Source organism: Rattus norvegicus, chromosome 2, assembly GCF_021556685.1.
Source record: "Rattus norvegicus strain SHRSP/BbbUtx chromosome 2, alternate assembly SHRSP_T2T, whole genome shotgun sequence".
NCBI lineage: Eukaryota > Metazoa > Chordata > Mammalia > Rodentia > Muridae > Rattus > Rattus norvegicus.
The window spans coordinates 9,617,113-9,644,618 of NC_141535.1; the positions used below are offsets into that span (position 1 = coordinate 9,617,113).

Here is a 27,506-nt window from a genome sequence, read left to right on the forward strand (position 1 = left end):
CTATATGCTTCAAAAAACGAAAACTCCTCTGGCTGCTGTCTCTTGCACACTTCCCTCCTCCCAGTCTGAAAGGGTTAGGATGTAGCACAGCTTGACCCTGCTCTGCTAATGAACTAGACCTGTGGCAGCACTGCTAGCATATCATATTCATATTTCATGTGTGACAGTCATTCATTCGATGTTTATTAATAAAAGATGCTGATTTTTTATAATAGGTTAGAAAAATCTTTTCTTGCCTATGTTAATGTTTTGTGACCTACATTTGGTAATATGACAAAAAGAGATTTCTTGATGTACTTAAATTTGTCAGAATACCTTTAGCATACCAGAATATGAACATGTAGACACTTTTAAGTAAAAGTCCTTAGTTTTGCAGCATACCAGATTTGCTCTTCTAAATAAGTACTTTAATAAGAAATTATTTTAAAGAATCTACAGAAAGATACATATGTATATTGCCCTAGATTGATTTTAAAACAGATTTAATTTCACACAGTGGTTTCTTTCGAAAATTTTTAAAAATTAATTTTATTTACTATACTCATTATTTCCATGTATAATATTGGTCAGGAACAAGTGCCTCAGCATGGATGAGGAAGAACCTGATGGAGTCGGTGTCTTCATGCAGTTGATATGGATTCCAGATATCAAACCCAGGTCTTTAGGTTGACTCAACAGCCACTTTACCTAATGAGCGGTCTCTCCAGCAGCCACGAGATTCCTTAAAGCATGTGTTGAATAACACATATTTTTACAATATACTAGTGACTGGCTTTTATGTTTTAAAAAATATTTCCAAGCTTAATAAGCAGTTCAGAGAGAAACTTTTCTGCATTGTTTTCTTTTCTCAATTTCTTCCATAAACCATCACATGAGTATTAGCCAATACACGTTATGTGTGATCTTTGGTAATGGATCTGTCACTCACTAAGAACAGGCACCACCTAGTTAGACCTCATCATTGCATAAGCAAAATACTGATTAATCACTATGGAACAGCTTTTATTATATTCAACATTTTATAATGTGAAATGTTATTTTCTGCTATTATCTACAAGTGATCAGATGCCAGCCCATTTATAATAGGTTTTTCTTCTTATAGCAGGATGTTGCTTTTGGCTATAAAAAGTTAATTTCAGATCCTGATATACTTGCATTAATTTTTGAGACATTGGCTAGATATAGAACAGCAAAGAATAACATGAATGTCACAGTGTGTCGTAGCTAATCGTTTATTACCTCAAGCCAGAGACACAGTGTTAATGTGAAGGCTTCAGCATGTCCATAGAAAAGATGAAAAGTGACAGTCAAGGTCTTAGAGACCGCTTCATGAGGGTCCACAAGGAGAATAGCAGAGAGAGGCTGAAAACAGCCATGGCATTTCAGAATGGGGCGTCTTTTATTTCCCACAGTTCTGGACGTCTTTGGAAGTTTTCTGATTAAAGTAAATAACTCTCTTAAATAACAGACCACATCTTTTTTCTAAATATCTTAGCTTCAGAATGGGATGTCTAATTGTAATGTTATCTTTTTAGAGCCATAAGTGTTCTCTAAAAAACACATATGACTGTGATGTTCATCAGCTGGGATGTTTGCTGTAATTCACCAATAAATTTGAATAATTTGACATAATTTCTGACAAAGACAAATGTTACCATGTTCATTTCCATAGTAAGGCAGCCTCTACATGAAGAAACCATTTGACTGACTTGACCTGCCAAATCGATCAAAGAAAGAACAGGAAAAACAGCTATCCAGTCCACAGAATTAAAGTGCTTTATGTGTATAAGCCACCTTGGTGGCCTGTCAACCTACACCTTGCACAAAAGTAAATCACTTTGGAGCCTGAGGTGTTTCTAGGAAGCAGAGAGCGAGGTTCTGTCACCAGGGAATGAAAGGCGTATGTGCTGGCTGATAGGGCACTTTAGAGTCACATGAAGCAGAGGCCTCATCCCCTGTGTGCCGTGGCTCTTGATTCCAGTGTTATTCCATGTCACACTACAGGTGACACCTATGTTGGCTTCACCCGTTTCCTCTCCTGAACAGACAACAAATGGATAATTCCTTCTGTGCTTGAAAGTTTTTAATTCTTTTCTTCTCTTTGAGGTTATGGAGCAGACAGGTCATTATTAATATTTAAATTAGTTTCAGCAACTCAGGATGTTAACTTATAAATTCATTTGGTCTATAGATGACATCATTATTTTGCATTCATAACTATTAGAATGTAAGTTTTAGAACAGTAGGCTCTAACCCACCCATTTCTAGATAATAAAAAGTGGCTTCAACATTAATTACCTCCTAGAAATTTTAATTCAATTACTGGAAAACTCAGCAATAAGTTGATTGTCCTTTTTGTTTAAGGAAGGGACTAATAGATGATGTTGTATGCTGAAAGCTGTGTGGGAAGAGATATCATTAGAGCAGATTTGCTTTGCCTGACAAATCAGTGACAGAAAGTAGTGTGGTAGGTTTCATCATGACACCCACGGTAAGGAGTGTTAGGCTGACTCTTCTTAGAGTGGGAAGGAATTGGGACTCCAGAGGCGCTGTCTGTGGTGTTCATTCCTGTAGTGTTTCCTGGGCATACATAACCCATCCACAGTCTCTAGCTCTTTTGCTTCGATGACGTTTCTGATTGTGGTAACTTTCCCCTCAGATACTACTTTACTCCTTTCCCTTCAGCTTTCCTTGAGTTCCTCTAGCATGTCCTTCACTCTCTTCCTCAAGTGCAGTAATATTTTGTTGCTATATAGCCATCATTTTTTCATACATATATATGTGCCTAGAAGAGCAGTTTGGAAGCTGTCTAACTCTAGCTATGTGATACTTTCCTTCTTTCCTTGTGTGCCGTATGTCTTTGGTAATTTTTTTTCTAAAATCATCTCTCTTGTTCATCTATATCTGTAGTGTGTCTAAAATCTCATTATATAAAATCTATGTGTAATTCTCTTTTGTATTTTGCCTTTTATATTATTAACTCTCTGTAAAAATAGTGTAAGAAGTTCAGCCTGCACTACTGTCAATCTGGCACCTTCCTTGAACTGTTTTAAAATCCCTGAAAATGTAAATGAAGTCATTAACCCACTATGAAACAGTGACATCTAATTGACTTTCTCAATTAGTGAACTACTAAGTCTATCATAGCATTGCCATTTTAGAGGATTTCATATTGGCTAAATTGGCCACTTAACAAAAGGTGTGATGTAACAAAATCCTGCCTCCTATCATCATTCATACAGAAGCTTATTAAATATCTGGTGCTCTGTAGGCTAACTACTCTATTTATCTTAAATTATTGCTGTGTGAATAAGTTCAGACTCATGAAATTGAGGCAAAGTTTAATGATAGTAGTATAGAGGCTACAAGTCATGGACTCGGCTAGTAGGATTCTTCTTCCCCGAAGAGGTACATGCTACGCAACAGACACATGAAGGAAGACGGTATTTACACATGCCCTAGAGTTCTCTTTTGTCCCATTTCACCATCCTCAGTGTAACGGACATCAGAGCTCTGACATCAGAGCTGTCATGAGTTTCCTAAATGATGGGTTTCAGGGTTATCTCTTACTGTCAGTGAGCTGAAGCCTTGCTCTGGTGTTTTCCATTAGGATAGATATCGATAGAGGACACTTAGTGGACAATGACTGTTGCTTATGGTTCACGAGTGCGTGAACTCAGAAGTGCTCCTTTATTACGTGCAACTCTGAGTGCGTGCTCAGAGTCTAGGAAGTGAAGAACAGGCCTATACCTGTGAGTGAATAGCTACGGTTAATCCAATATCGTCTTTCTCCTACCCAGCTTTCATATGATATATGTAAAAGATAAAATTCTTGAAAGCCCTATCTCAAAATGACATATTTCAAATGTTTCTTTCTATAGAATTGTGTTTTAAAACCTTTCCTTTTAAAAATTTCCTATACTTACTGATCAGTGTAGTGTACATTTGTTTTTATAAGAAACACTAATTTTATTTTCAGTGGAGCATGTAAAAATTTAAATCTAAACAATTTCACAATTGCCTCTGCTGCCTTTTATATCAAAACAGGTTTTTTTTTCATACAACCTATTCTGGTTATGGTTTTCCTTCCTTCTGCTCATCCTGTCTAGACCTACACCTTTTTGGTCTGTCCTTAGAAAATAAACAGACATCTTAGGAATAATAATAAAATAAAACAAACCAAAAATAATTACTCAGACAAAGCAACCAAACAAAAAAAAAAAGAACCAAAGAAAAAGCATGAGAATTACACATAGATGAAGACACACACATTGATGTGCACATTCAAGAATCCCATAAAGGCTCCAAACTGGCAGCTCTAACTCATATGCAGAGAGCATGAAAGGTAGAAGAAGTAAGCCTTTGCTTAGTGCAATGAGACAAAGGCCCACCAAAGATGCCACTGAGTCTATTTTGTGTTGGCCTGTCTGCTACTAGGTATCAGATCCAGCATTTAAAGGGCGTTTTCAGTAGTTGGCTGAATAGAAATTCCTTATGGAAACAATATTTGCTTGAATGTTGAAGCAGAAAGAGAAGTCTCAGGTGTTTAGTGAAAGTTCCTACGTAGCAGAACCATCTGGAGACCCTTGTTCAAATATTTTCAAACAGTACTTGAAGCTGGTAGTTTAGTTATTATGATACTGTCTTTTACCCATCTAAAAATGGGTGTCAGCCTGTCTTGTTCTATGATAACTAACTGTATTAATCCACACTTGATTGGCCTATCCTGATTTAAGATCATTTAAGGGATTTTGATTTAACTGGTTGGGGGCTCCTCGCTGTACATACATACATATATATGTAATATATACATAGGCTGTATATACGTACATAGACTGTATCAGTATCACATTTCACTCCTGTGGCTCAGAGGAAAAGTGATCACATCACTGATGGCTCTTCAGTGACATCTCACAGGCCACTTCTGGTTACCTACTGCTTGATTTTATCTCAGAACATGTGAAGTAGTGGTTTTTCTTTACTTTATTTAAAGTTGACATTATTTTGTACTGGTTTGTCCAGCTTTGAAGTCATATAGTGTGGTCTTTAATGTCCCACATGCAACACCTTGCTTTTATTTGACATACGTTTCATTGGAAATGTAGAAAATCAAGCAATTTCCCTCTGGCCTTACAGAATACAGTTTTAATTTTGTGAGTTTGATTCGTATTTGCATCTCAGCAGTCAATACTTCTAATTCTTCTAGCTTCATATTTTTCTCCTGAGTTAAGGACTATGTAAAATTTAGTGATATATGTGTGAGATTGTGAAATAATTTAAATCTAAGACAAATCCATTTGGCCTGGTGACATTAACACCATAAGCTATCTGAACCCGGTCTTGGACAACACTGAAGACCTGTCCTAGGTTCAGCCCAGCCCTCAAGTGACGCCTGGATATTGCGGAGTCTTCCCATGCCCACTGCCTGCTCTGGTCTCTTCTTTCTCTTCATCGCTCATTTATAGAACTAACAGCTTACTCGCTAGACACCGAGAACCAAAACCTGCAATGTCTCTAAATCTCCAAACAAGATACACCACTGGCTCCCTGTGTCCCCTTCTGCACTGAGTCCGTTTCTTTACACACACACCCTTGCACACATTATTTGTGAGAAATCATTATATGTTAGACTGTTATGTAATAATCAATGGGCAGCAAAAAGCAATGTGTGAGCAAAACGTGATTCTGCCCACTAAGAAACAAATTTTAGCAGGAAAGAGACAGTAAGCAAGTGGCTTTCCTGTATAATAACTATTTCAGAAAAGAAAATGTAGGTTATGATATGTAAACAATAAGAGAATCAGCTGTAGGTGTACCATGTACTAGGTGAACATGGGCAAATTATTTTCCTTACCATCAAATTCCTTCTATATAAAACAAGTACATGATCTTTCAACTACAGCCTACGTTAAAAAAAATTAAAAAGTTGATCTAAATACAGAGACCCATAGCCAGACATGCAGAGTGAGAGGTCTTGGGTCACTCAGCTCTGAATGATAAGTCTATCAAATGACAACCCTCAGGACTCAGGGAACCCTGCTGACAAGACATAAGAGCCAGAGGGGATGGAGGACACCAAGAACCTCAGGCCCTCAGCACTGACAAGATCAGAGTTCATTTGAGCTCACAGAGACTGAGGCTGCCAGGGTCTGTACCAGGCCCTTACATACCTGTTATGGCTTGCAGTTCAGTGTTTCTATGGTGCTCCTGAGAATGCCAACAAATGAGTGAGTCTGCTTATTGAGACTCTTGTTGGGCTCTCTTCCCTTTGCTTGTCCTGTCCAATCCCAGTGTGTTCACTTTTGTTTTGCCTTATGTGTTTTATTCTATCGCTTATAGGCCTGTTTGTTTTCTGCGTGTCAGAAAGAGAATGGATCTACATGGGAGGGAAGGTAGGGAGAAACTGGGAGGAGCAGTGAGAGGAAAAAGTGATCAGGATATATTCTGTGAGAAAAAAATCTATTGTCAATAAAAGGGAAATTTTTCATGGTATAAATATAATGTATATATACATAGATACTCATATATTTATATAATATATATAATTAAATAAGGCAGATTTTCACACTGAAAAAAATTTTGGTGAAATGAGACATATGTTTGTATCTACTCAATTAATAGCTTATACAGAATATATTCATTCCTAAACTATAAGATCTTAATACAGAAAACATCTATAATCTACAACAGCTTATGAATGAAAATGTGATTTTCTCTGTTTATGCCATAGCAGACTTCATAGTCTTTAAAGATAGTATAAAACAATATAGGTTGTAAGAGTCTTGGCTTCTTTTGTATTTCCTTTATCTTTTGTGTGTGTGTGTGTGTGTGTGTGTGTGTGTGTGTGTGTGTGTGTGTGTGTGTGTGTAGGTTGTATGTGCCATAGCATTATTACACATGAAGGTCAAAGGACAACTTGCAAGTGTCTCTTTTCCTTCCATAGGCCCTAGGGATTGAATTCAGGTCATCAGACCCTAGCATCAGGTTTATATATTAAAGGAAAAATAATCTCATTCCTTTACATTCTGTTTTCCAAACCAAGAGAATATATAATGCTGTATACCTTCAGGACTGTAACTCTGTTCTCAGTGAGTGTATCCCTGCTGTTCTTCAATCTGTAGTAATTTTTATTTTTGCTACAAGTCCTCAAACCATTGAACGCTTGGTAATTCTTAAATACATATATACCTGTGATGTACTTAACAGTGTGCTTGAGTATTTCTAGAGGTATCCATCAACAAATACTCAGAACTGACTTTAATGGGGTATTATAAATATGATGCAATTTGTGTCAGCATTTCAAATGTATTCATAAAGTTTAATAAATATATAATGTTTAATCCCAGCTATTATTACTTAAATGTCTCCCTTGCTAAGGCTGGTGTGGGTTCAGGTTTGACAGTGTTCATTTCTCACTTATAATATGTCCTTTTCATATATATTCATTATAATTGCCAAATCTGTGCTTTATAGTAACTTGCCTTCTGTGGTCTATCTTATAAAAATCAAACCGCTTTATCAATGAACCATTGTGGGTGTTACTTAAAATATATACTTGGTACTGACACTGTTTTTTCCTTGTAGTTTAATTGACTCCGATATATGAGATACTGACTGGCTTTCTTGCTTTATAAAGTCCTTTGTCTGTTACTGTCTTTTCCTTTCAGATCATGTAGTTTTGTAAAGAGCTTGTCCTCTCTCCCAGACTGTCAGTCACCAAACACTGCCTTTTTTTCCTTTTCCTTTAAATGTTACTTACCCATGTCGTTTGTGTTTGGGGAAGCCTGCATGTGACTTCTTCTGAGTGCCTGCAATAATAAATGACAGTTTGCCATTCCATAACTGTGGCCGGAGACTTACCTTCATAAATTCATGTGACGCAAGAAACATCTGGTTACAGGCCCTATCCCTTGGTGTTCTGGCCTATGGAGAGCTTTTTCCTTCCTAAAATTAGACAAAGGTTGCAAGACTTGAAGCTAGGGCTTGAAAGCATAGGAAAAGAAAGTGTTGTCTTAGCCTGTTGCTGCAGTGGAGACCCAGCTGGCAGTGTTTACCTAAGCAGGGTGTGAGACTACGTGTCCATCTGGGAGGGCTCTGCAAGCACTGAGACTGGCTCTGGTATTTGAATTTAGGAACCTTTTCAAATACTTGTCATACATCTTTCTACATGGGTTATTTTCTTCTTTTATTTTTAGAGAATTTCACCCAAGCATATAATGTGTTTTGGTCAAATCTACACTCCATTCCTTCCTTTCCAATCTCCCCCCACCCCCAGCCCACAAATATTCCCTTCCGATTTCATGTGGTCTTAAAAAAAAAACTGAATCCTTCAACTGTCTTAAGTTTGGAGTATATAGTTACATTGTTAAGCATTCAGCAGAATGATAATATATAAGGTTTAACTATTTTGTAGAGTCACTCTTAGTATCTGTGTTATGTACACAGTGACCAGGTTAGTTTCTATGGAGACCATAACACATGCTCAGTGAAAAAGGACACTACCACTATTTGCTGCAGTTCAACAGATCCACTCTGACAACCATGTGCAAGTGAGAATGTGTGCTCATCCTGGTTGTACTACATTAGCAAGCCCCGATCACTTTAGCCTGGGAGAGTGCTTTAATGACTACACAATGTTCCTCCCTTGGTGTGAACTTTGTTGTCACTGAAGAATACCTTGATACTATATTTCAAAGGAAGTTTGCATTAAAGACATGCCCATGGATGTGAGAACAGAGGTCAGGGACAGCTGGCATCATTGGTTGCTATGCCTTGTCCCCTCTATACTATGTTTACTAAGAAAGTGGACTCTTATTCTTATTTGGGGCTTTTTAGGATCTTAAGCCATGATGAGAGGAGAGAGAGAGAGAGAGAGAGAGAGAGAGAGAGAGAGAGAGAGAGAGAGAGAAACAGAGAGAGAGGGAGAGGGGGAAGGGAAGGTGAGACAGAGAGAAACAGAGAACAAAGAGAAAGAGAAACTGAGAGAGAGAGACACAGCAAGAAATTTGTTGGATGCTCTGCTTGCTGCTTGCTTTTAACTATAACACTCTACTGCCTTCCTCTGGACACATTTTCTTATCTCAGAGCTTATCTTTGAAATAACGTAGATCTGCTACTTCTGTATCAAAAGGCTAGGGGGGGCTCTTCTTTCCCTAACTTAATGTGCTGCACTGCGGCTTCATATTTCTGGCCATCGCTAGTCACCCTGACAGGGTTGGGGCAGAGAGAGCAGAATTGCCACAGTACAGCTCTGTCCTCACTTTCAGCACCTGTTGGTGCTGTGACTGCTCTGGCACTCTGATTGGAGGATTTTAAGTAGACTTAATAATAGCACTTTTCTGATATTGAACCATACCATTATAGAAGTGTTGTCCCACCGATATCAAGGATAAAAACAGCCCTACATGGAGTGTTCCCTTACAGAAAGAATTTTGAAAAATAATGTTTGTCATTAAATGCATTTCTGTACCGAGTATATATAGAATGGAGAACATCTATGGAGCAGTTCCTGCCACCCATTTGCATGGGTCACCTATTGTGCGCTATTGTCCTGTCTGCTGCTTTCTCTTTAATAGTCAAAAGGATCCTGGCACTGAAGTACATTTTATCATGTCCATTGATTGTCTCATAATAAAGTTGAAGCACAGAAAAAAGTCAAAATGATTTCTTTAAGGTATCTTTTCTAGACATGACTAAGCAGTGTCTGAACCCATGGAATCCAACATTAATGTCCCTGAATTTAAATTATGAGTGCTGCTTGTGTGATAACTTTTAGTTTATAAAACCAGGAAATGTGTATTTGAAGTGTGAACTGTGGGAACTAAGTATGAGTCTGGTCTGAATTTTCTGCTGGACACTTATGTTCACAATTCATGCACTGAAGCGTATGTAATTCATTCTCACCAGAGAAGTCAGTGCCTGGGAGGACAGAAGAAATCCTTCAATGCTACAGCAAGGAAGAAGTTGTCATTGTCACTGACATAACAGAAGAGATGGCCAGATCCAGTGCTGGCTAACTACTCCCATTTGATAGAGACCATCCAGGAAACTGTGGAAGTGACAGGAGAGGACAGTATGGGATAGGGAATTTCATGGAGCACATAGCTCTATTCAGAAGGAAATGCTGACTATGGCTACGGAGAAAGGGCCAGTGCTACTAGGTCTTAATATGCTTCAAAGTTCTGAAACTGCTTAAAATAAATTCTTAGAGGGAGCTCATCTATTTTTGTATACATAGATTGTTAAAAGACAACACAAACCTCAGCTGCACTACTAAATGGAGCGATGATATGTGTCACACACTAGTCGGGACACTTGTCTTTATAACTGGCAGCTATGCCAGACTCCAATCTGAAAGAACATGCGTTGCTTGATTTTCTATCATATTCTTTCCTGTGCAAGAAATTCACATGTTGTTACCCTCAGTACATATGTGTAACATATGTCATAATGTAAAGCTAAGGCGTGCCTTTTCTGATGGGAGACTTTTAAAATATTCTCCTCATGTTTAAAGCATTCTCTTTTACAATGTAGCTGTGGCTGTACACGTGCATGTACACAGCCCTGCACTCGGCCCACACTGGCCTTTCAGGGGGTCCTCTGGACTTGAAAAGGGGAGTACTGCTGAAGCACCTGACTGGGAGAAATGTAGGAAAACCTTGACTCCTTTCATGTTACAGTTAAACCATCCCAGGTTGGAATTCTCTCCTTTTGGGTGGGAGTACTCTGGAAGGGTTATTTAATTCCCCAAAATCTGAAACCCAGAACAAAAGACATGCCAAACACATCTCAGCAGGCTGTCCCATTTTTTTTTTGAGCAAAGAATCAAGGTTTATTTTAGGAAGCAAAAATTATTTTAGAATATGGAAAGGGTGGGGAGAGAGTGGAAGTCAGAGAAGTGGCAACTTTTCTAAATATATTTTTTTATTTTTTATTCGATATTTTTTATTTACATTTCAAATGTCCTCTTTCCTAGTTTCCCATCCATAATACCCCAGTCCCATCCCTCCTCCCCTTCTTCTATGATGGTGTATCCCCTCCCCAATCACTCACTGCTTCCTGGCCTCCCACCCTAACATTCACCTACACTGGGAGGGGGGGTAGTGTCCCATTGGTGCCCAACAAGTCCATTCTCTGCTACACATGCAGCTGGAGCCATGGGTCTGTCCATGTGTACTCTTTGGGTAGTGGTTGAGTAACTGAGAGCTCTGCTTGGTTGGTACTGTTGTTCTTTTTTTTTATTTTTTATTAACTTGAGTATTTCTTATATACATTTCAAGTGTTATTCCCTTTCCCGGTTTCCGGGCAAACATCCCCTCCCCCCTCCCCTTCCTTATGGGTGTTCCCCTCCCAACCCTCCCCCCATTGCCGCCCTCCCCCCCACAGTCTAATTCACTGGGGGTTCAGTCTTAGCAGGACCCAGGGCTTCCCCTTCCAATGGTGCTCTTACTAGGATATTCATTGCTACCTATGGGGTCAGAGTCCAGGGTCAGTCCATGTATAGTCTTTAGGTAGTGGCTTAGTCCCTGGAAGCTCTGGTTGCTTGACATTGTTGTACATATGGGGTCTCGAGCCCCTTCAAGCTCTTCCAGTTCTTTCTCTGATTCCTTCAACGGGGGACCTATTCTCAGTTCAGTGGTTTGCTGCTGGCATTCGCCTCTGTATTTGCTGTATTCTGGCTGTGTCTCTCAGAAGCGATCTACATCCGGCTCCTGTCAGTCTGCACTTCTTTGCTTCATCCATCTTGTCTAATTGGGTGGCTGTATATGTATGGGCCACATGTGGGGCAGGCTCTGAATGGGTGTTCCTTCAGTCTCTGTTTTAATCTTTGCCTCTCCCTTCCCTGCCAAGGGTATTCTTTTTCCTCATTTAAAGAAGGAGTGAAGCATTCACATTTTGATCATCCGTCTTGAGTTTCCTTTGTTCTAGGGATCTAGGGTAATTCAAGCATTTGGGCTAATAGCCACTTATCAATGAGTGCATACCATGTAAGTCTTTCTGTGATTGGGTTAGCTCACTCAGGATGATATTTTCCAGTTCCAACCATTTGCCTACGAATTTCATAAACTCGTTGTTTTTGATAGCTGAGTAATATTCCATTGTGTAGATGTACCACATTTTCTGTATCCATTCCTCTGTTGAAGGGCATCTGGGTTCTTTCCAGTTTCTGGCTATTATAAATAAGGCTGCGATGAACATAGTGGAGCACGTGTCTCTTTTATATGTTGAGGCATCTTTTGGGTATATGCCCAAGAGAGGTATAGCTGGATCCTCAGGCAGTTCAATGTCCAATTTTCTGACGAGCCTCCAGACTGATTTCCAGAATGGTTTTAGCAGTCTGCAATCCCACCAACAATGGAGGAGTGTTCCTCTTTCTCCACATCCTCGCCAGCATCTGCTGTCACCTGAGTTTTTGATCTTAGCCATTCTCACTGGTGTGAGGTGAAATCTCAGGGTTGTTTTGATTTGCATTTCCCTTATGACTAAAGATGTTGAACATTTCTTTAGGTGTTTCTCAGCCATTTGGCATTCCTCAGCAGTGAATTCTTTGTTTAGCTCTGAACCCCATTTTTTAATAGGGTTATTTGTTTCCCTGCGGTCTAACTTCTTGAGTTCTCTGTATATTTTGGATATAAGGCCTCTATCTGTTGTAGGATTGGTAAAGATCTTTTCCCAATCTGTTGGTTGCCGTTTTGTCCTAACCACAGTGTCCTTTGCCTTACAGAAGCTTTGCAGTTTTATGAGATCCCATTTGTCGATTCTTGATCTTAGAGCGTAAGCCATTGGTGTTTTGTTCAGGAAATTTTTTCCAGTGCCCATGTGTTCCAGATGCTTCCCTAGTTTTTCTTCTATTAGTTTGAGTGTATCTGGTTTGATGTGGAGGTCCTTGATCCACTTGGACATAAGCTTTGTACAGGGTGATAAGCATGGATCGATCTGCATTCTTCTACATGTTGCCCTCCAGTTGAACCAGCACCATTTGCTGAAAATGCTATCTTTTTTCCATTGGATGGTTTTGGCTCCTTTGTCAAAAATCAAGTGACCATAGGTGTGTGGGTTCATTTCTGGGTCTTCAATTCTATTCCATTGGTCTATCTGTCTGTCTCTGTACCAATACCATGCAGTTTTTATCACTATTGCTCTGTAATACTGCTTGAGTTCAGGGATAGTGATTCCCCCTGAAGTCCTTTTATTGTTGAGGATAGCTTTAGCTATCCTGGGTTTTTTGTTATTCCAGATGAATTTGCAAATTGTTCTGTCTAACTCTTTGAAGAATTGGATTGGTATTTTGATGGGGATTGCATTGAATCTGTAGATTGCTTTTGGTAAAAGGGCCATTTTTACTATATTAATCCTGCCAATCCATGAGCATGGGAGATCTTTCCATCTTCTGAGGTCTTCTTCAATTTCTTTCCTCAGTGTCTTGAAGTTCTTATTGTACGGATCTTTTACTTGCTTGGTTAAAGTCACACCGAGGTACTTTATATTATTTGGGTCTATTATGAAGGGTGTCGTTTCCCTAATTTCTTTCTCGGCTTGTTTCTCTTTTGTATAGAGGAAGGCAACTGATTTATTTGAGTTAATTTTATACCCAGCCACTTTGCTGAAGTTGTTTATCAGCTTTAGTAGTTCTCTGGTGGAACTTTTGGGATCACTTAAATATACTATCATGTCATCTGCAAATAGTGATATTTTGACCTCTTCTTTTCCGATCTGTATCCCCTTGACCTCCTTTTGTTGTCTGATTGCTCTGGCTAGAACTTCAAGAACTATATTGAATAAGTAGGGAGAGAGTGGGCAGCCTTGTCTAGTCCCTGATTTTAGTGGGATTGCTTCAAGTTTCTCTCCATTTAGTTTAATGTTAGCAACTGGTTTGCTGTATATGGCTTTTACTATGTTTAGGTATGGGCCTTGAATTCCTATTCTTTCCAGGACTTTTATCATGAAGGGGTGTTGAATTTTGTCAAATGCTTTCTCAGCATCTAATGAAATGATCATGTGGTTCTGTTCTTTCAGTTTGTTTATATAATGGATCACGTTGATGGTTTTCTGTATATTAAACCATCCCTGCATGCCTGGGATGAAGCCTACTTGATCATTGGATGATTGTTTTGATGTGCTCTTGAATTCGGTTTGCCAGAATTTTATTGAGTATTTTTGCGTCGATATTCATAAGGGAAATTGGTCTGAAGTTCTCTTTCTTTGTTGTGTCTTTGTGTGGTTTAGGTATAAGAGTAATTGTGGCTTCGTAGAAGGAATTCGGTAGGGCTCCATCTGTTTCAATTTTGTGGAATAGTTTGGATAATATTGGTATGAGGTCTTCTATGAAGGTTTGATAGACTTCTGCACTAAACCCGTCTGGACCTGGGCTCTTTTTGGGTGGGAGACCTTTAATGACTGCTTCTATTTCCTTAGGAGTTATGGGGTTGTTTAACTGGTTTATCTGTTCCTGATTTAACTTCGATACCTGGTATCTGTCTAGGAAATTGTCCATTTCCTGAAGATTTTCAAGTTTTGTTGAATATAGGTTTTTATAGTAAGATCTGATGATTTTTTGAATTTCCTCTGAATCTGTAGTTATGTCTCCCTTTTCATTTCTGATTTTGTTAATTTGGACGCACTCTCTGTGTCCTCTCGTTAGTCTGGCTAAGGGTTTATCTATCTTGTTGATTTTCTCAAAGAACCAACTTTTGGTTCTGTTGATTCTTTCTATGGTCCTTTTTGTTTCTACTTGGTTGATTTCAGCTCTGAGTTTCATTATTTCCTTCCTTCTACTCCTCCTGGGTGTATTTGCTTCTTTTTGTTCTAGAGCTTTTAGGTGTGCTGTCAAGCTGCTGACATATGCTCTTTCCTGTTTCTTTCTGCAGGCACTCAGCGCTATGAGTTTTCCTCTTAGCACAGCTTTCATTGTGTCCCATAAGTTTGGGTATGTTGTACCTTCATTTTCATTAAATTCTAAAAAGTTTTTAATTTCTTTCTTTATTTCTTCCTTGACCAGGTTATCATTGAGTAGAGCATTGTTCAATTTCCACGTATATGTGGGCATTCTTCCCTTATTGTTATTGAAGACCAGTTTTAGGCTGTGGTGGTCCGATAGCACGCATGGGATTATTTCTATCTTTCTGTACCTGTTGAGGCCCGTTTTTTGACCAATTATATGGTCAATTTTGGAGAAAGTACCATGAGGAGCTGAGAAGAAGGTATATCCTTTTGCTTTAGCATAGAATGTTCTATAAATATCCGTTAAGTCCATTTGGCTCATGACTTCTCTTAGTCTGTCGACATCACTGTCTAATTTCTGTTTCCATGATCTGTCCATTGATGAGAGTGGGGTGTTGAAATCTCCCACTATTATTGTGTGAGGTGCAATGTGTGTTTTGAGCTTTAGTAAGGTTTCTTTTACGTATGTAGGTGCCCTTGTATTTGGGGCATAGATATTTAGGATTGAGAGTTCATCTTGGTGGATTTTTCCTTTGATGAATATGAAGTGTCCTTCCTTATCTTTTTTGATGACTTTTAGTTGGAAATTGATTTTATTTGATATTAGAATGGCTACTCCAGCTTGCTTCTTCTGACCATTTGCTTGGAAAGTTGTTTTCCAGCCTTTCACTCTGAGGTAGTGTCTGTCTTTGTCTCTGAGGTGTGTTTCCTGTAGGCAGAAGAATGCAGGGTCCTCTTTGCGTATCCAGTTTGTTAATCTATGTCTTTTTATTGGGGAGTTCAGGCCATTGATGTTGAGAGATATTAAGGAACAGTGATTATTGCTTCCCGTTATATTCATATTTGGATGTGAGGTTATGTTTGTGTGCTTTCATTCTCTTTGTTTTGTTGCCAAGATGATTAGTTTCTTGCTTCTTCTAGGGTATAGCTTGCCTCCTTATGTTGGGCTTTACCATTTATTATCCTTTGTAGTGCTGGATTTGTAGAAAAATATTGTGTAAATTTGGTTTTGTCATGAAATATTTTGGTTTCTCCATCAATGTTAATTGAGAGTTTTGCTGGATACAGTAACCTGGGCTGGCATTTGTGTTCTCTTAGGGTCTGTATGACATCTGTCCAGGATCTTCTGGCCTTCATAGTTTCTGGCGAGAAGTCTGGTGTGATTCTGATAGGTCTGCCTTTATATGTTACTTGACCTTTTTTCCTTACTGCTTTTAATATTCTTTCTTTATTTTGTGCGTTTGGTGTTTTGACAATTATGTGACGGGAGGTGTTTCTTTTCTGGTCCAATCTATTTGGAGTTCTGTAGGCTTCTTATATGTCTATGGGTATCTCTTTTTTTAGGTTAGGGAAGTTTTCTTCTATGATTTTGTTGAAGATATTTACTGGTCCTTTGAGCTGGGAGTCTTCACTCTCTTCTATACCTATTATCCTTATGTTTGATCTTCTCATTGAGTCCTGGATTTCCTGTATGTTTTGGACCAGTAACTCTTTCCGCTGTACATTATCTTTGACAGTTGAGTGGATGATTTCTATGGAATCTTCTGCTCCTGAGATTCTCTCTTCTGTCTCTTGTATTCTGTTGGTGAAGCTTGTATCTACAGCTCCTTGTCTCTTCTTTTGGTTTTCTATATCCAGGGTTGTTTCCATGTGTTCTTTCTTGATTGCTTCTATTTCCATTTTTAATTCCTTCAACTGTTTGATTGTGTTTTCCTGGAATTCTTTCAGGGATTTTTGTGTCTCCTCTCTATGGGCTGGTACTGTTGTTCTTATGGGGTTGTAAGCCCCTTCAGCACCTTCAATCCTTTCTCTAAATCCTTCATTGGGGACCCCATTCTCACTTCAAGGGTTGGCTTGTAGCATTTGCCCCTGTATTTGTCATGCTCTAGCAGAGCCTCTCAGGAAATAGCTATATCAGGCTCCTGTCAGCATGCACTTCTTGGTATCAGCAATATGGTCGGGGTGTGGTGGCTGTATGTATATGGTCTGGATCCCAAGGTGGGGCAAGCTCTGAATGGTCATTCCTCAATCTCTACTCCAAACATTGTCTCCATGATTCTTCCTATGAACATTTTTGTTCCCCCTTTTAAGAAGGACTGAAGCTTACACACTTCGGTTGTCCTTCCTCTTAAGCTTCATGTGGTCTGTGGATTATGTCTTGGGTAATCTGAGCTTTTGGGTTAATATCCACTTATTAAAGAGTGCATACCATGTGTGTTTTTCTGTGATTGGGTTACCTCACTCAGGATGATATTTTCCAGTTCCATCCATTTGCCTATGAATTTCATAAAGTCATTGTTTTTGATAGCTGACTAGGACTCCACTGTGTAGATGTACCACATTTTCTGTATCCGTTCCTCTGTTGAAGGGCATCTGGGTTCTTTCCAGCTTCTGGCTATTATAAAAAAAAGCCTGCTATGAACATAGTGAACCATGTGTCCTTGTTATATATTTGTGCATCATTTGGGTATATGCCCAGGAGTGGTAAAGCTGGGTCCTTGGGTAGTACTATGTCCATTTTTTCTGAGGAACCTCCAGATTGATTTCCAGAATGGTTGTACCAGCTTGCAATCCCACCAACAATGGAGAAGTGTTTCTCTTTTTCCACATTCTCTCCAGCATCTGTTGTCACCTGAATTTTTGATCTTAGCCATTCTGACTGGTGTGATGTGGAATCTCAGGGTTGTTTTGATTTGTATTTCACTGATGACTAAGGCTGTTGAATATTTCTTTAGATAATTCTCAGCCATTGTGTATTGTCTCAGCCATTGTCTCAGCTGACAATTCTTTACTTAGCTCCGTACACCAATTTTTTAATAGGGTTATTTGTCTCCCTGCGGTCTAACTTCTTGAGTTCTTTGTATATTTTGGATATAAGGCCTCTATCTGTTGTAGGATTGGTAAAGATCTTTTCCTAATCTGTTGGTTGCCGTTTTGTCCTAACCACAGTGTCCTTTGCCTTACAGAAGCTTTGCAGTTTTATGAGGTCCCATTTGTCGATTCTTGATCTTAGAGCATAAGCCATTGGTGTTTTGTTCAGGAAATTTTTTCCAGTGCCCATGTGTTCCAGATGCTTCCCTAGTTTTTCTTCTATTAGTTTGAGTGTATCTGGTTTGATGTGGAGGTCCTAGATCCACTTGGACTCGCACTTCTTACAGGGCGATAGAGTGGATAGATTTGCATTCTTCTACATGCTGACCTCCACCTGAACCAGCACCAGTTGTTGAAAATGCTATCTTTTATTCACTGTTTGGTTTTAGCTCCTTTGTCAAAGATCAAGTGGCCATAGATATGTGGTTTCATCTCCGGGTCTTCAATTCTATTTCATTGATCTACCTATACCAATATCTCTCTCTGTACCAATATCATACAGTTTTTACCAGTATTGCTCTGTAATAATAGCCAGGGATGGTGATTCCCCGAGAAGTTCTTTAATTGTTGAGGGTAGTTTTGGCTATCCTTGGTTTTTTGTTATTGCAAATGAATTTGCAATTTGCTCTTTCTAACTCTGTGAAGAATTGAGTTGGAATTTTGATGGAAATTGTATTGAATCTGTATATGGCTTTTGGTAAAATGGCCCTTTTTACTGTATTAATCTTGCCAATCCATGAGCATGGGAGGTCTTTCCATCTTCTGAGATCTTCTTCAATTTCCTTTTTCAGGGACTTGAAGTTCTTATCATACAGAGCCACACCCAGGTATTTCATGTTATTTGTGACTATTGTGAAGGGTGTCATTTTCCTAATTTCTTTCTCAGCCTATTTATCCTTTGAGTAGAGTAAGTCTCCTGATTTGTTTGAGTTAATCTTATACCCATCCACAATGCTGAACTTGTTTAACAGGCTTAGAAGTTCTCTGGTGGAACTTTTGGGGTCACTTAAATATACTATCATATCATCTGCAAATAGTGATATTTTGACTTCTTCCTTCCCAATATCCCTTTGACCTCCTTTTGTTGTCTAATTTCTCTGGCTAGGACTTTGAGTACTATATTGAATAAGTAAGGAGAGAGTGAGCAGCCTTGTCTAGTCCCTGATTATAGTGGGACTGCTTCAAGTTTTTCTCTATTTAATTTGATGTTGGCTACTGGTTTGCTGTATATTGCTTTTACTATGTTTATTCTTGGGCCTTGAATTCCTGATCTTTCCAAGACTTTTACCATGAACAGGTATTGAATTTTGTCAAATGCTTTCTCAGCATCTAGTGAGATGATCATGTGCTCTTTTCTTTGAGTTTGTTTACACAGTGAATTACAATGTTGGGTTTCCATATATTGAACCATTCCTGCATCCCTGGGATGAAGCCTACTTGATGATGACGAAAGATTGTTCTGATGTATTCTTGGATTCATTTTGTGAGATTTTTATTGAGTATTTCATCAGGGAAATTAGTCTGATGTTCTCTTTCTTTGTCGAGTTTTTGTGTGCTTTAGGTATGAGTAATTGTGGCTTCATAGAAGGAATTGGGTTGTGTTCCTTCTGTTTATATTTTGTGGAATAGTTTAGATGGTATTAGTATTAGGTCTTCTCTGAAGGTCTAATAAAATTTACTACTACACCCAACTGGTCCTGAGTTGTTGTTTTTGTTGATGGAAGACTTTAATGACTGCTTCTATTTCTTTAGGAGTTATGGGACTGTTTAGATGGTTTATCTGATCCTGATTTAACTTTGGTACTTAGTATCTGTCTAGAAAACTTGAGAAAATCAACAGGCTAGATAAACCCTTAGCCAGACTAACCAGAGGGCACAGAGAGCGTATCCAAATTAACAAAATCAGAAGTGAAAAGAGAGACATAACAACAGAATCTGAGGTAATTATAAAAAAAAACATCAGATCCTACTACAAAAGCCTATATTCAACAAAACTGGAAAATCTGGATGAAATGGACAATTTTCTAGACAGGATATCCTTAAAAACCATCTTGCTGTCCTCAAATTTAATCAGGACATGTTTCTGCTTTCATTTTAGTTAAATTATGTTACTTTTCCATGTCTATGATTCTTTGACAGTTTCATACATATATATAATGAGTCTAATTAGTATCCATTTCTACTTCCCTCTGCTCACTTTTCTTCTTCTCCCCCTGTGAGTACCCTTCCCAGTCAGTCTCCTTTCTATGCCTGTAGCTTCCATTTGTGGGTGACATGTTTAATTAAATTAAGTTACATGTAGCAGCATGGGAAGGAGGGTACTTACTGGAGCCTGGGCACCATCTCAGTGGCTACACCACTAAAGAAAATGGCCCACTCCTTCCTCCATCAACTCTAAACTGCCAGGAGTCTTTTGGGGAGAGCCTCTGCCCTGTCCATTGATGAAATGTTGTTGGGTATAGTCTTGTGGAAAATCACAGCTTCAGTGATCCCATGGACCCAAAGGCCATGTATTTGAAGTTTCTTTTCTGGGAGAAAACAACTCATTGTGAAGTTCCAGGCAAATTAAATCTGGGGGGAACTCTAAGTTTATAAGTACTGAAGGGAAACTGAACCTCTAGAGTGGTATGAAACCTCTAGATCTGGCCATAGATTTGTGAGAAGAGTGTCTGATACATCATTAAGGGCTTTGGTAGAAAGATGTAAAGTAAATTAGGTGTCAGAAAAGGCTCATGTGATTCCTGAAAGAAGTCAGCAGCCCTACAGAAGAGTCAGGCCTTATGTGGAAGAGAGGTAAGATGCCCTGCCTAAGCCTTCTGTTCTCCATCTTGCCAGATGATCTTATGCTCTGATAAGGTCAGTCTGACCATGGTTGCTTAAAGTTTTAAAACTTACCTTAGGAGAAAAAGCAGGAATAAGCAAGTTCCCCCTTTATTTCAGCCCCATCACAATGGGAATGATATGAGCCCAAATACAGATGGCAGATGCTTTTGATCTGGTCAATGTATTTGTTATTAGTTAAATTGATAAAATTGTGAACATGCAAAATAGTGAAATTGATGCAGATGACATTGAACCTAAGTTGAATGAAATATGACTAGATAATTGGGTAGAATTAAGAAAAGGAAGATAAAATGAGAAGAAAAATACCTTGTATACTAAAATCAATTTAATTCATAAAAATAATTTGCTTTTTAATATACATTATTTAGTTCAGAGCTATAAATAAACTTTAACATCTTAATTATGAGTTTTAGATCTTAGCATGGTTTTATTTGTCATTGTTTTTTCAACATTCCTTACTGACTTAAATCACTTTTTAATTTTTTTTTCAGAGTTTGGACAGCATTTTTTTAATTTTTCCCTCTTTAATTTTTTTCATTTGTACAGTTTTATTGTACACAATACTGTGTTACCTACAGATACTTGTGACAAGTATGCATTTCTTTCTTTTTTTTTTTTTGGTTCTTTTTTTCGGAGCAGGGGATCGAACCCAGGGCCTTGCGCTTCCTAGGCAAGCGCTCTTCCACTGAGCTAAATCCCCAATGCCAAGTATGCATTTCTAATACCCTCCTGCTTGTAACACTTTTTATGTATACCTTGTGTCAAACACCTTTTTTTTTTCTCCATCTTCATCAAAGTGGGTAATTCCTTTTTTTTTTTTTTTAGATTTTAGAATGAAGACTTTTATTGAATTAGAAAATAATTTCTCTTATACTTAAATGTTTAAATTGTTAAATTGGTATCTATTTACAATTATGTATATATCAGCATATATAACATACATATGAATCTAAATTATTTTATTTTTTATTTATTTATGTATTTTATTTCTTCCATCTTTATTAAATTGGGTATTTTTAATTCACATTTCAGTTGTTATTCCCTTTCCTGGTTTCCAGGCAAACATCCCCCTAACCCCTCCACCTCCCCTTCTATATGGGTGTTCCCCTCTCCATCTTCCCCCCCATTACTGCCCTCGCCAAAAAATCCTGTTCACTGGGGGTTCAGTCTTGGCAGGACCAAGGGCTTCCCCTCCCACTCTTACTAGGCTATTCATTGCTATCTATGAGGTCAGAGTCCAGGGTCAGTCCATGTATAGTCTTTAGGTAGTGGCTTAGTCCTAGAAGCTCTGGTTGGTTGGCATTGTTGTACATATGGGATCTCAAGCCCCTTGAAGCTCTTTCAGTCCTTTCTCTGATTCCTTCAACGGGGATGCCCTTCTCAGTTCAGTGGTTTACTGCTGGCATTCGCCTATGTATTTGCCATATTATGGCTGTGTCACTCAGGAGAGATCTACATCTGGTTCCTGTCAGCCAGCACTTCTTTGCTTCATCTATCTTATCTAGTTTAGTGGCTGTATATGTGTGGGCCACATGTGGGGCAGTCTCTGAATGGGCGCTCCTTCAGCCTCTATTCTAAACTTTGCCTCCCTATTCCCTCTCAAGGTCATTCTTGTTCCCCTTTTAAAGGAGTGAAGCATTCACATTTTGGTCATCCTTCTTGAGTTTCATGTGTTCTATGCATCTAGGGTAATTCGAGCATTTGGGCTAATATCCACTTATCAATGAGTGCATACCATGTGTGTTTTTCTGTGATTGGGTTACCTCACTCAGGATGATATTTTCCAGTTCCAACCATTTGCCTATGAATTTCATAAAGTCATTGTTTTTGATAGCTGAGTAGTATTCCATTGTGTAGATGGACCACATTTTCTGTATCCATCACTCGCTTGAAGGGTGTCTGGGTTTTTTCCACCTTCTGGCTATCATAATTAAGGCTGCTATGAACATAGTGGAACATGTGTCTTTGTTATTTATTTGAGCATCTTTTGGGTATATGCCCAAGAGAGGTATAGCTGGGTCCTCGGGTAGTGCAATGTCCAATTTTCTGAGAAACCTCCCGACTAAATTCCAGAATGGTTGTACCAGTCTGCAATCCCACCAACAATGGAGGAGTGTTCCTCTTTCTCCACATCCTCGCCAGCATCTGCTGTCACCTGAGTTTTTGATCTTAGCCATTCTCACTGGTGTGAGGTGAAATCTCAGGGTTGTTTTGATTTGCATTTCCCTTATGACTAAAGATGTTGAACATTTCTTTAGGTGTTTCTCAGCCATTCGGCATTCCTCAGCTGTGAATTCTTTGTTTAGCTCTGAACCCCATTTTTAATAAGGTTATTTGTCTCCCTGCGGTCTAACTTCTTGAGTTCTTTGTATATTTTGGATATAAGGCCTCTATCTGTTGTAGGATTGGTAAAGATCTTTTCCCAATCTGTTGGTTGCCGTTTTGTCCTAACCACAGTGTCCTTTGCCTGACAGAAGCTTTGCAGTTTTATGAGATCCCATTTGTCGATTCTTGATCTTAGAGCATAAGCCATTGGTGTTTTGTTCAGGAAATTTTCTCCAGTATCCATGTGTTCGAGATGCTTCCCCAGTTTTTCTTCTATTAGTTTGAGTGTATCTGGTTTGATGTGGAGGTCCTTGATCCACTTGGACTTAAGCTTCGTACAGGGTGATAAGCATAGATCGATCTGCATTCTACATGCTGACCTCCAGTTGAACCAGCACCATTTGCTGAAAATGGTATCTTTTTTCCATTGGATGGTTTTGGCTCCTTTGTCAAAAATCAAGTGACCATAGGTGTGTGGGTTCATTTCTGGGTCTTCAATTCTATTCTACTGGTCTATCTGCCTATCTCTGTACCAATACCAGTTTTTATCACTATTGCTCTGTAATACTGTTTGAGTTCAGGGATAGTGATTCCCCCTGAAGTCCTTTTCTTGAGTATAGTTTATCTATCCTGGGTTTTTTTCTTATTCCAGATGAATTTGCAAATTGTTCTGTCTAACTCTTTGAAGAATTGGATTGGTATTTTGATAGGGATTGCATTGAATCTGTAGATCACTTTTGGTAAAATGGCCATTTTTACTATATTAATCCTGCCAATCCATGAGCATGGGAGATCTTTCCATCTTGAGATCTTCCTCAATTTCTTTCTTCAGAGGCTTGAAGTCTTATTCAGATCTTTCACTTGCTTAGTTAAAGTCACACCGCGGTATTATATATTATTTGGGACTTTTATGAAGGGTGTTGTTTCCCTAATTTCTTTCTCGGCTTGTTTCTCTTTTGTGTAGAGGAAGGCTAATGATTTATTTGAGTTAATTTTATACCCAGCCACTTTGCTGAAGGTGACTATCTGGTTTCTCTGGTGGAACTTTTGGGATCACTTAAATATACTATCATATCATCTGCAAATAGTGATATTTTGACTTCTTCCTTTCCAATCTGTATCCCTTTGATCTCCTTTTGTTGTCTGATTTCTCAGCCTTTAATTTTTTTTAAAACTCCAAAACGATTGAAGAGTTAATCAGCTATATTTTTATAACAAGAATATCATATCTTGCTAAGAAGCATCCATTGATATGTCTGTTTTATAGGTAGGTATATACATTGTATGTATATCATATGGCTGAACAGTATCCATTTTGATATATATGTGTCTGTATGTATGAGTATGTTTGTGTGGTGCATGCACATACATATGCAACAACATACATCTACCATCAGTCCACAGTTGTCTTGACTTCCTATCTGTGAGGCCTGTGACCATTTTCCTAATATGTCTCGGGCTGTTTCCTCATCCCAAAAATGGAAAATAGAATTTTTAATATGAACTTCAGTAGTAGTTATGAAGAAAATGGGAAATAAAATACCAGTCTATACTAATGAATATATCATTTGCTTTATATTTTATTGACTATTTTTCAGATATAAATATTACACACATACTACACATAGTAACTTTGCAGGAAGTACAGGAGTCCCTAAGTGTGTGACCTCCCGGGTCCATGTGCACTGTTAACATGAGCCCGAATGTCAAGGACCAAAGCCTCCTACTCCTTAGAAATAAAGAAAGCCCTCCCCTGGGGGAGGCATTGACGGGTAGCACATCCTTCCTTTAGTCCTAGAGCACATGTGGACTTTGTGAGTACAAGATGCCCACTGTAGCTTTTTCTCCCCAGAATGTATGGTCTGAAGTCTGCTGTCATCCTAAGACTTACTTTCAAGATTAGTTAAACTTGCCTTCTTGCCTTAACGGTTCAGTGGCCATGTATCTGTCATTTCTTTGTTCCTTACCACCCTGTTAGGTTAATGCTTAGAGCTGTGTAAGGACGTGACAGAACATAGTGTATTAAACCATGGGACTTTAGGATGTTAAACTATTCGAGAGAATAAACTCTTTAGCACTTCTGTTGAACTATTAAAGAATTCTAAAGTTCTTTCAAACTGAAACAAGATAACATTGTTTCTTTCTAAAAGACTGGTTATAATTGTAAAGTTGATCTTAAGTGGGATTGTCCAAAGGGATTGCCTGGATGCATAAGTACCCATAATTCATCAAGAATATGTTGAGACTTTGAAATTGTAAGACCTTGCTGTTTCCTAGAGACTAATGATCCCATTGAGAAGGTCATGAAAGCTAAGGATCATTCCCTAGAAAAGTACTCCTAAGTCATACAAACATAATTTTACAGTGTTCATGTGTATGGGTTCCAGTTACATACCATTATGGCTATCTTAGATGGACCTGTAGAACTACTTCAGTGCTATGTCCTTTTCCTTTTCAGCTTTCTGGAATTCGCAGCCCACTGCTGTGTTATAAATGACATTCTGTAACTTGTTTTCCTGCCCAGCTGTGCTACACCCATTCCTTGCCTCACTGTATCCTACCTAAAATCTATTTCTTAAACATTCCTGATCTATTCTCCTAGGTAATAGTTTCCACTTCTCCTTCCAAGTGTCTTTGAAGGGCCCACACAGCACTGTGGAAATGAAGGAAGAAGGGTGGGAGACTACAACAGGACAGTAACACACAAAATAGTGGCTTTGAACAGAAATGGCAGTCACACAAAGTCCCACCACTGCTGAATTTTTGAAGCCATGTTGAAACAGGAATAAATTGACTTAAGATTTTTTTTTTTAGTGATTCACTGGCCTCTAAAGAATTAAATATTTGAAATTCCTTGACATTGGGTTCATCACAAATGAATCTTTAAGATTCCCAAATTTCTCTTTAAGATCTTTGGGGAATTTGGCTATTCTAGACTTTTAAATATGAATTATCAAATTATTTTTAAACTGTAAAGTTTTATGGTAGTAGTATTTGGCTGTATCGTATTACACTAGAATATGATGTAAAAACAGTTATACAAGACACATCAGTGTGTAAGGTTCATGTTAGCAACAACCATAATAAAACCCAGATAAAACATTTTTCAAATACTTGAAAATATTGTTTTTAAATTTAAACTTTATCAATTGTCTAACTCTGTATGTTTTCATGTTCAGGAAATGAGAGTGAGGACATGAAATTTCTTCCTTATTATTGTGGGATTTTAAAATTTTTTCTGAGGTTAATATATTGTTTTATAGCCTAGTGCCAATAGTAATCCAATTAGAAAGTTGTTGTTTTGAAAAGCTAAAGAAAGTAGATACCCATTAGTACCAAACATTTAACTCGAGTGTTATATGCCTTAGATGTTTAAGACATTGCTAGTGCACGGGGTGATTTCTGCAAGTCTTTGTTATTGCAAATCAATATTAATTTTAGTAGCTCATTGTTAATGAGCAGAAAATACAGGCATATCAAAATACAAAGTTACAGGTGCACAAATGCTGCTGAGGCAACATTAGCAGTGTGTGGGATGCTTTTACGTAGTACTCATTAATAGAAATGAAAATGCAGAGTTTAATCTGAGAGGAGAATTGCTTTTGAGATTCTTAGTTCTGAATATGACAGAGTATCGTCTGTCTAGACATGAAGCTTACAGTGTTCTCTGCATGAGCTGTCTACCGTTTGCAGCTCTCCCTTTGTTAAGTGCACTATTATATTTCTGATGGACAATTCATAGGAGTCAACCACAAATGGTGGAGAAGCTGCCCTTTTCTTCAGCGAAAGGTCACTGGTGGAAAGAAGGACAGCATTATGACGGAGCGTGGGCTTTAATTTTTGTAATTTTTTACATATTAATATGCCACATCAGGGTGTCCAGTAATCACAGATTGAAATAGCTTTTACTGTTTTGATACATTTTTTACTTTTCCGTTTCCTTATCTGGCTGGCCACTGAGAAAGTGGTCAGTATCAGTATCTTCAAACCAGGCAAATTCCTTCTTTTCAGAAGCCAGCAAATATTTTAGATATAACATTCTATAGGAAACAGTTAAAATGTAATAGTTTGCCAACATAAAGTAACGTATCAGAGAGCAAAATTGCATCAATAGAGTGAAAGAGAATGTATGTGTGTGTCTGCGTATGTGTGCACGCGTGTGTGTGTGTGTGTATGCGTGTGTCTGTGTATGCATGTGTCTATGGTGTGTGAACATCTAAATCACCTTGGAATTACATGGCCATGGTAAAGAGCAGGCTAGTTAAATTGGAGAACTAAAGGAAGATGCCTTTCTTCACCAGTGTGCCACTGCCTGAAAATTAGTAGAAGACAGTCCTGAGTAGCTAACAGTGAGCCCCAGGTGCTAACTTCCCTGATGCACTGAAATAGGAAGTGATAGAAGAAATTTATAAAAGAAACCCTCAGGGATTCCCCTATGATCCTTTTAATCCTTGAATTGTCAAGCCACATGGAAAATAATAGAGCTGTGTCGTTCCAAGACTTAAGTGGTATTAGCTTTTTGAAAG

General features: G+C 38.4%; 1 protein-coding gene across 35 annotated transcripts in view; it reads left to right on the forward strand.

Moving 5' to 3' along the window:
- Arb2a (ARB2 cotranscriptional regulator A) overlaps positions 1-27,506 on the forward strand; it is a 464,299-nt gene that overhangs the window by 300,385 nt on the left and 136,408 nt on the right.